Source organism: Brassica oleracea, chromosome C4, assembly GCF_000695525.1.
Source record: "Brassica oleracea var. oleracea cultivar TO1000 chromosome C4, BOL, whole genome shotgun sequence".
In the NCBI taxonomy this organism is placed as follows: Eukaryota; Viridiplantae; Streptophyta; class Magnoliopsida; order Brassicales; family Brassicaceae; genus Brassica; species Brassica oleracea.
The window spans coordinates 29649022-29657597 of NC_027751.1; the positions used below are offsets into that span (position 1 = coordinate 29649022).

At 38.9% G+C, this 8576-nt stretch overlaps 1 pseudogene; it reads left to right on the plus strand.

Annotated features, from left to right (window-relative positions):
• Positions 1-218: 218 nt before the first annotated feature.
• LOC106340530 lies at positions 219-2294 on the plus strand (annotated as a pseudogene).
• The last annotated feature ends 6282 nt before the right edge of the window (positions 2295-8576 follow it).

The following is an 8576-nucleotide window of genomic DNA, read 5'->3' on the forward strand; positions in this document are numbered from 1 at the left end:
CACCTTTGGCCCGACCCGATCTTTGGTTGTCCTCATGGACGTTTTGGGTTAAAACGGGCCGTGACAAGTAGCTTACATGAATTAAGGGAAAAGAACGTGAGTTACTTTCTTCCTAAAATCCAGGAAATAAAGCAAGTCATTTTTTATTTGCTAAAATAATATAAACAAAGAAAGGAATTGGTCAAAACCACCAATCTCGGTACATTATTAACCTAAACTCTAATTCTTTTCTTCTCTACTCTCTCGCTGAGGTGGTTCAAACTTTGGAGATTCGTAGTGGGGTTTTTGCATCTCTCCTTCGGTTTAGATATCAGATTCTTTGAATAACAATAGGAGCTACGTGGTGCGTCGTTTGTTTTTGTTTCCCTGAGGTGTTCTTTTTTTGTTTTCGCTTTCGATTTGGTTTTCACCCGCGTTATTTTTTTAGTGATCTGGTAAGGTTAGATCCTCTTTTCTTTTGTTGTTTTAGTTGTTTTTAACTTTGATCTGTGTATGTTACGTGTGGTGAGTATTGATAAGTTTCGTAGACCGAGGCTTAAAACAAACTGTGTTGATTTAGCAAATTAATTGTTGCTTCCTTTCTTCGTTCAATTTGAATTAGATTTCAAAATTTTGTTTAGTTGCATTGGGTGAGTTTTCAGTTTAGCTCTTTAGAGATAGTACACAAAAATGCTAAAACTAATGGGTGTTAATTATAACATATGAGAATATTGGTTTGGAGAGTTAGTCATTTGCTCATATATGTTTATTTACTTTGGAACCTGATGCTGCCCTTCGACTAACAAGACTAGAACTTCCTCATGTATTTTTAATCTTTGCTTTCGTCAGCTTAGTGAGTTTTGAATAATATCTTAGTTATAATTTATAAATTTGTAAAAGTACTGTCGGTTTCTAGTACAACTTACCTGATGTTTCGAGGTACAAAAAGGCTAAGAAAAATAAAGTGTTTTTGTAGATAAATGGAGGATCATAAGCCGACGAGTTTCACATTTGAGATTGATAACTTCTTAGAGAAGGAAGCTGTGATTTCATCCCCAACATTCTCAAGTGGAGTCTGCCAATGGTAAATGAATTATTTCACATGTGTTTTTGATATTTTACTCGTTGCCCAGATTAAAAAAGAAACGGTAAGATCTATTTCTACATTTTATAATGATTCAGGTATGCAAACGTTTATCCCAAAAGGAAATGGTATTGAAGATCACTTGGCGCTATACCTCTATGTTGCGAATTATGGATCATTACAGCTTGGATGGAAAAGGCGAGCTAAATTTTCCTTTGTTCTGTTGAATCAATCCGGCAAAGAATTCTACAAATCAACTGGTAAGTTAACTATTAGACACAAGGTCGGATCCAAGATTTTAAGTGCCATAAACATTTACTAAGAACTTTTCTAAAAAATTCATATATATGATAATGCTGAAGAAATTTAATCTAATCTCTCTGTTTTGGTCTTACAGAATTGTGCCAAGTGTTCTGCGCTCAGGTCCCGGGATGGGGTATTGTTAAGGCCTTGACTATTAAAAAGCTTCAAGAAAAAGGGTTCATGGAGAAGAACAAACTGATAGTTAAAGTCCAAGTCCAAATACTTGAAGTTGTAGTAACTGGGAACGAGACTATGGATGTTGGTGGTTTCCATGGCGCAGAAGTAACTGGGAACGAGACTATGGATGTTGGTGGTTTCCACGTTCTTTATTCTCAGGTGTGATTATGCGAATGCTTATTGTTGCTGTTTATTCCTTTCTTTTTCGATTAGTTATAAGAAGTTCTTGCTTGACAGGCTTTTCAAGTAAGTTGGATTTTCGTGAGGCACCCGGACACTGCTTTGAATTTCAGACCAAAGAGCCACTTGGTGAAGACAACATACATGAATCTCCTCCTCAAGCTCATCGAGAAACTGGACAAGCCTCCACATAGCTTCTCCGAGACTGAGCTAAGCAACACCCGCACCGAGTTGGTCGATCTAACACAGACAGGGTTCAAGCTAGACTGGCTGAAGGAAAAGCTTGATGTGATTTACTTGGAAAGGAAGAAAACAGCTGATGCTTCCCGTATCCAAGAACTTGAGCAACACAACAAGAATCTTAAAGCTGAACTGAACAAGGAGAAAATCAAATCTGCTGCTTCTGCTGCTAAAGTTTTATGGTTGGAGCAGACTGTATCAACTCTCAAAACCAAGCCGAACAAGAAGCTGAAATTAAGCCCTAACTAATTCTCCCGAAAATTTGTCAATTTTTTTTCTCGTTTATTTCAAAGCTGAAGATTAAATCTCTTTTATGTGGTAAGTCCTAAATAAAAATTATAGATGAAGAATTATGCAATTGGTGATTGTTTAATTATGCAAATCGGTGATTGGCTTGCGACTAATCGTTATCGACCTGAATGTGGAACGGTCGATCTTTAGTGCCTCATCAGTCGATCTGGTGAAATTTTGGGTGATAGGATCGATTGATTTGGGGTTCAAAAATGTCGATTTGTTTTACTCTTGTGAGGGGATATGGGCTTTGGGTCTGTGTTATTCCATTGTGACTCAGGTTGGGACAAAGCCCAATCACATGTGATACATACGGACACTGATATTCGTAACAAAGGAGTCAAGAGAAGAATCTTAACACAAATAAGGAAAAGGATATTTACATAATCCATACGACATTAGGATCCTACGTCGCAACCGTAGGTAAGCATCCTGGAAACCCTAGAACATAAGAATAAGAATAAAGAGAGTTGCTAAAAAAAAGATTGGGAGTAAAAGAAACTAAGGTGAAAAAGACATTGTTCGAGTCATGTATTCGAAGGATAGATTTTTTTATCTTTCTTATTTTTTGTTGTGTTCTTAATTAGTATGGTGTCATGTTTTATACAAGAAAAGTGTTTAGAGCCTTGTGTAAACCCCTTTGATTGATAGTGGAAGTTGTGAAAAACAGTCACCACCCGAGACGTACCGATTCGAGATCAGAAATCATTTTCTTTTTTTTTGTGTTTAAGTAATTAAACAATCAAATAGTCGATAATTCTTAACAACTATGTTCCTAGCTTTTTGCCTCAAAACTCCATCAAAATTCCATCCAGACCAAACGCGTTCCACCTAAAAAGACTAAAAAGGAACTTAAGACGTGAAAACCGAAGTTACTATCCTAATTGTCGTTGTTTCAAACTTGTAGCGATATGGATCGTTGGACTCACAAGTTGTGGTTCCTCCGACACAGCATATGCGGATAGCCGACTCGGCATGGGCATTTCATGTATCTGTTCGGCTCATGTCGGGTATTTCGGATATTAGGTAGTTTGGATATATGCTAGAGGATCCATATAGGAAACGGCAAGTTTTTGGTTCAAATCGGTTTGGGTAATTTCGGGTCTGGATCGGTTCGTATATAAAAGTAAGAATCGTAAAATACTCGAAAATTTTGGTTCCCATTTGATTCTGGTTCTAGTTTGATTATTTCGAGTAATTCGGATTAGGCATGGGTATTTGGGTCTTCGGGTCCTCGGGTCGGGTTCGGATCGTTTCTTGTCGGGTTTGGGTTTTTTTGGGTAGACATTTGGACCCAACTAGGTAATTAAAATTTTTGGTTCGGGTTCAGGTCGGTTCGAGTCTATAATTCACACACCCGCAAAGTACACATAATTTTTGGGTATATTTTGGGTTCGGGTATTTAGGATCCGAAATACCCGAACTGGACCCGAAAATCCGAAAAATACCCAAAAGCCCAAAAAATACCCTAGTACCCCCAAAATACCCGAAAACTCAAAAAATACCCGATTTTTTACTCGAAGTCTGACCCAAAGATCTAAAAATACCAAAATTTATTTAAATACCTGAATATATTTTTGAAAATATACAATTTTACCTGAAAACAAAAACTATACTCGAAACCCGAACCGAAACTTATAAAATATATCTGTAATACCAAAAATATATCCAAACACCCAAATATACCCAATATATATACTAGAAGTTTTGAGTATTTTGGGTACCGGATCGGGTCTCAGGTAGGACCCGGACCCGAACTGAGACCCGCGGGTCCAAAATTATTATACCCAGTACACACGGACCCGGATCCAAACTTGTATTTTCGGGTGGTTCCGGTTCGGGTCGAGGGAAAATTCACAGATCTAACTCGGATATAATATTGAGTATTTTGGGCCATTCGGATAAAAGCAAGTGCTTAAATAAATATATTAAAAAGAGATAAGCCAGAAAAAGATTATTATCTATTTGTTTCCAACAAAACAATATCATCAGAACAGTATCACAATATCAACGAATATACTAATACAATCAGGTGATCCACTTATGTATTCCTCCCTATTACTTTTGAATTAGGGTTATGAAAAGCGTTTTATATAGATATACGAGTTTGTGAGATAGTCTCTTGCCCGATTGCCCGAAGTAGTAAAGCGTAAGAAAAGAAAAAGTGCTTTGGAGAGATATGGAAGTTAAAAAGAAGGGAAGTTTCACGTTTGAGATCAAGCTCGAAGATGTGATGGAATCTCCAACATTGTTACAGGCTGGGATTCAGACTACTCAAATGGCTAGACTGAGGTTCAAGAGATCGGACTGGACAGGACGAACGGATGGACAAGGGGCGGCCAAGCGGATGCGATGGAGAGGGAATCGGCCGGTTTGATCCTGAAACAAGAGAGAGTTATTTTTATGAGTTTTTATGGATTAAAATGAGGAACTGAAAGTAAACTAAATGATAAATGAAGAACAAAAGCAGATATGATTTTTTATGGGTTTTTAGATTAAATGGCCGATCTAGAACTATATGATGCAAATGAAACAAAATATGATAAGGATAGAGATGGTTGATGGATTCAAGTTGTTGGACGTGTGTCTCTCAACAAGAACAGTGGATGGAGATGGCGTGAAGATGGGATCTGGCTTGCTGGACTGATGTCTCTCTCAAGCTGGATCAGCGGATGGGATGGAGTGAAGAATCGCCACAAGTTTGGTGATGAAAACTTGATAAGATTCAAGGCTCTTTCTAGGCTGGCTTCTCACGCAGAACTAGAGAGAAAAAGGGTTTCTTCGCTAGGGGCAAACTGACTCATATATTTCATAAGACTAAAAAAAAATACAAGGCTGCATATAGTGGGGATTAAATACCCTGCAGCTATGCCCTTCTAGGGGACTTCGAAGGAAAGCAACATGGACTCTCTTGGACTCTAAAAATCGACAAGGCCTAGACAAGAATGGGCCGACTCTTCTTTGACAAATAAAGCAAAGGCTAAACAAGTGGCCTTGAATTATTGGACTCAAATAAATAAAAGGACTTAAACAATTTGTCCATAAGTTCATGCAATTTAAATTAAAAGAAAGAACCAACACAAACCAAAAACAATAAACCGGTTAGAAATCATAAATGAAATCTTACCTGCTTACCTTAAATGGAATGAGGCGGATTACTCAGAACCGGCTGGGATTGGGACAGGGCCTGAACCGAGATCACATGTAGAGATGGTTAGGCCGGTTCGGTTCTGGGCGAGTGATTTGAATTGGATTGGGCCGGCTTGATCTTGAACCGGCTTGATCTTGAATCTTCAATTGGATCATCTCTTCAATCAGTAACTCTTCCTGACTGGTTTGAACTTCTTGATCAAGGATTTGTTGGACAGCTTTAGAGAAACCGAGTCTTATGGCCCTGGCTCCACTCCGAGTAGTCGGACTACGCCTAACTACGGGAACCTCTATTTGGATAGCCGCATCAAACATTCTTCTTCGGTGGCTGTGAATGGTAAAGACAAAGCTTCAATATTGGTTTTTAGTTATGATAGCATCCTCTACACTCAGTAAGTAACTTGTTATTAACATATTATGTTTATAAATTAAGCTGTTTCTTATCCTTTTTTGTTGTGTCTTAAGGTTAATTCCAAAAAGAGATCGTCTTCTTGATGATAAAATGATTATATTATACATGCACAACTAAAATAAGCGTGTAGTTGAATATGTTTTTGTCTTTTCAGGTCCGTTCAAATTTATCCCAGAGGTATAAACTATATTAAAGATCACTTGTCTCTCTACCTCACCGTTCCGGATTAGGGATGGCAATCAAGGACCTGGACCGCGGGCCTGGTCCGTAAAAGCTTGATGCGGGGCGGGATTGGGATTCCATTTGGTAAGCCCGCAAAATTGCGGGCCTCGTGAGACGGGTTCAAAGCGGGACGGGTCGAAAGCGGGACGAGTCGAAAACGGGACGGGTCGAAAGCGGGATGGGCTACAGGTTAACACGCGGGGTTTTGAAGACCCGCAACCCTAAATCTCCATTTCTGCTTTCACCTAAAACATATATATATATATATATATAGAGAGAGAGAGAAGGCAATTCGACGTTATGTAGCTCCGGTGATGGTGGTTTTAGGGTCGATGATGCTTCCGGTCTCCCAAGCGCCTTCTGTTGGATCCAATTTCGGTCAAAACGTTAATGGGCCGCGATCAAAGTTATGGGCCTATTATGGGCCTTAAGGAACCGAAGCCCATAGCAAGCAATCGAGCTCGAAAGCGAAGGAGTCGAGGTCCCGGAGATTGCGGAGTAGTCCCGGAGATCGCAGAGCAGTTACGGAGATCACGAAGTCGACTTACTATAAAGAAAGGAGAAGAGACATGAAGAAGGACACGTTGAAAACCCTAGAGAGAGCTACACACTAACATCGACCTTGTTTCCTCCCGATCTTAGACTCTTTTCTTTACGGTTCTCGTTTTTATCACTCGATCTGGTTCAACTCATTGTATTCGATCTTATTCATCAATAAAGTCTATTTTTACCTACTGGAAACTGTTTAACATCGTTGTGTTCTAAAGATATCGTTGCCTACATCATTTTTCTTCCCTAGATCAAACCCCGATCACTATCAAATACTTAGTGTAGATTTTAGGTTCTACATTTTGGCGCCGACTGTGGGGAAGATAAACGAAAAAAATCTTTGCACTACAAGAAAACATGAGATTAACGACGGCGGTATTCCTCGCTAATTCGTCGTAAAAGTGGCTTTACGAGGAATTAGCGAGGAAACACATTTCGTCGTTACTCGTTCGTCGTAACGCATATTTCCTCGCCAATTCGTCGTAACTTAGCGAGGAAAACATTTCGTCGTAAAGACAAAATATATCATTTCGTCGTAAAGACCACGTAATCGTTCCACGTAAGGAGGTCGCTATGTTTCCTCGTAAATACCTCGAAAGGAGTTCCTCATAAATTACACGTATATATCTCAAAGTATTTCCTCGTAAAATTCACGTAAATACTTAGAAAGTATTTCCTCGTAAAATACTCGTTTAACCTTCCTTGTCATTTCCTCGTAAACTTTCCACGTAAATAAGTCGTAATTTAGCTACGAATTTACTTCGTTTTTCATTTTACAGAATTTAAAATATAATTAAAATTATTTAATTTATTAATAAAATTATAATTTAAAATAAAAATCAATACGAAAACATTTTTTATATAAAAAAGTTTTGAATTTATAATACAACAACCGAAAAAAAGAACTAAGGGTCGTTCATCGCCTGGTAGAATTCCTCACTCCTCCTCGCAACATCAACCTCGTTATGTGTGCCGGATGACTCACCTGGAATGGGATGTTGTTGTCGCATGTTCCTCAACATGGACTCTCATTCCGGATTTGTGGCCGCTATAACGTCCAAGAAGCCCTCGACTCCACCCATACGAGCTGCGAACACAGTTTTTGTCGAGGCCAACTCGTTACGCAGCTCAATAACTTCCTCATCCTGTCTCTGACCATAAGACGATGTCGCTCTCGGAACATCGTTGACGGAACCAATCCCCAACGTACGTCCCTTTTTCTTAGGGACAACCTTATAAACAAAATATAAATATTGTTAGTAAAATTTAAAGTTAAATTAAATGAATAATAAAAAAAATTAAAATTAAATCTTGTCCACTTCAAGTGTGGATAAGGTGACGGGTAATCCGGACTGCTGGGTCAGCTGAGTCTGGCGGTCTTCAACCCGAGCAACTACGTCGTTGTAGATTTGCTCGGACTTGCCATCTACAAATACGCCCGCCTTGTTCTTGTGGGTCCTCTCGTAAAGTTGCAAAAGAGACGGGAGTTGTCCCGTCTCTTTGGCCTAAAAAAATTTAAGAAAGTTTGAATATATATATATATATATATATATATTAAAATAATAATTAAATAAAATATTTAATTACCATTTCCAAACAGACACCGGCGTGGAGTTTTTGGCCCGTAGAGTGAAGCATCGGCCCGTGGCCGTGCTCTTCTACTGTGTTAAAGGAAGCAGAGCAAGACTGGTCGATTCTAATGGCTTCAGGATCCCGCCAATAACGGATGAGGCCATCCCACACATCCGTGGTGAGCTCAGCGGGTTTGCCACGCTCATACCCCTTCACGATCCAGTCACTCTTCCAGTTGGGGACCGTGTCCAACAAGCGAACTTTCGCCTTCGCGTAAAGCGCTTCCCTCACCCTCTCATTGACCCCTATGGACCAATGATATTTTGCTGTAAAAAATAATAATTAATAATTAGTTTAAAAAAATAAAATAAATATATAAATTATGAAAAAATTAAAGTATATATAATTAATTAATAG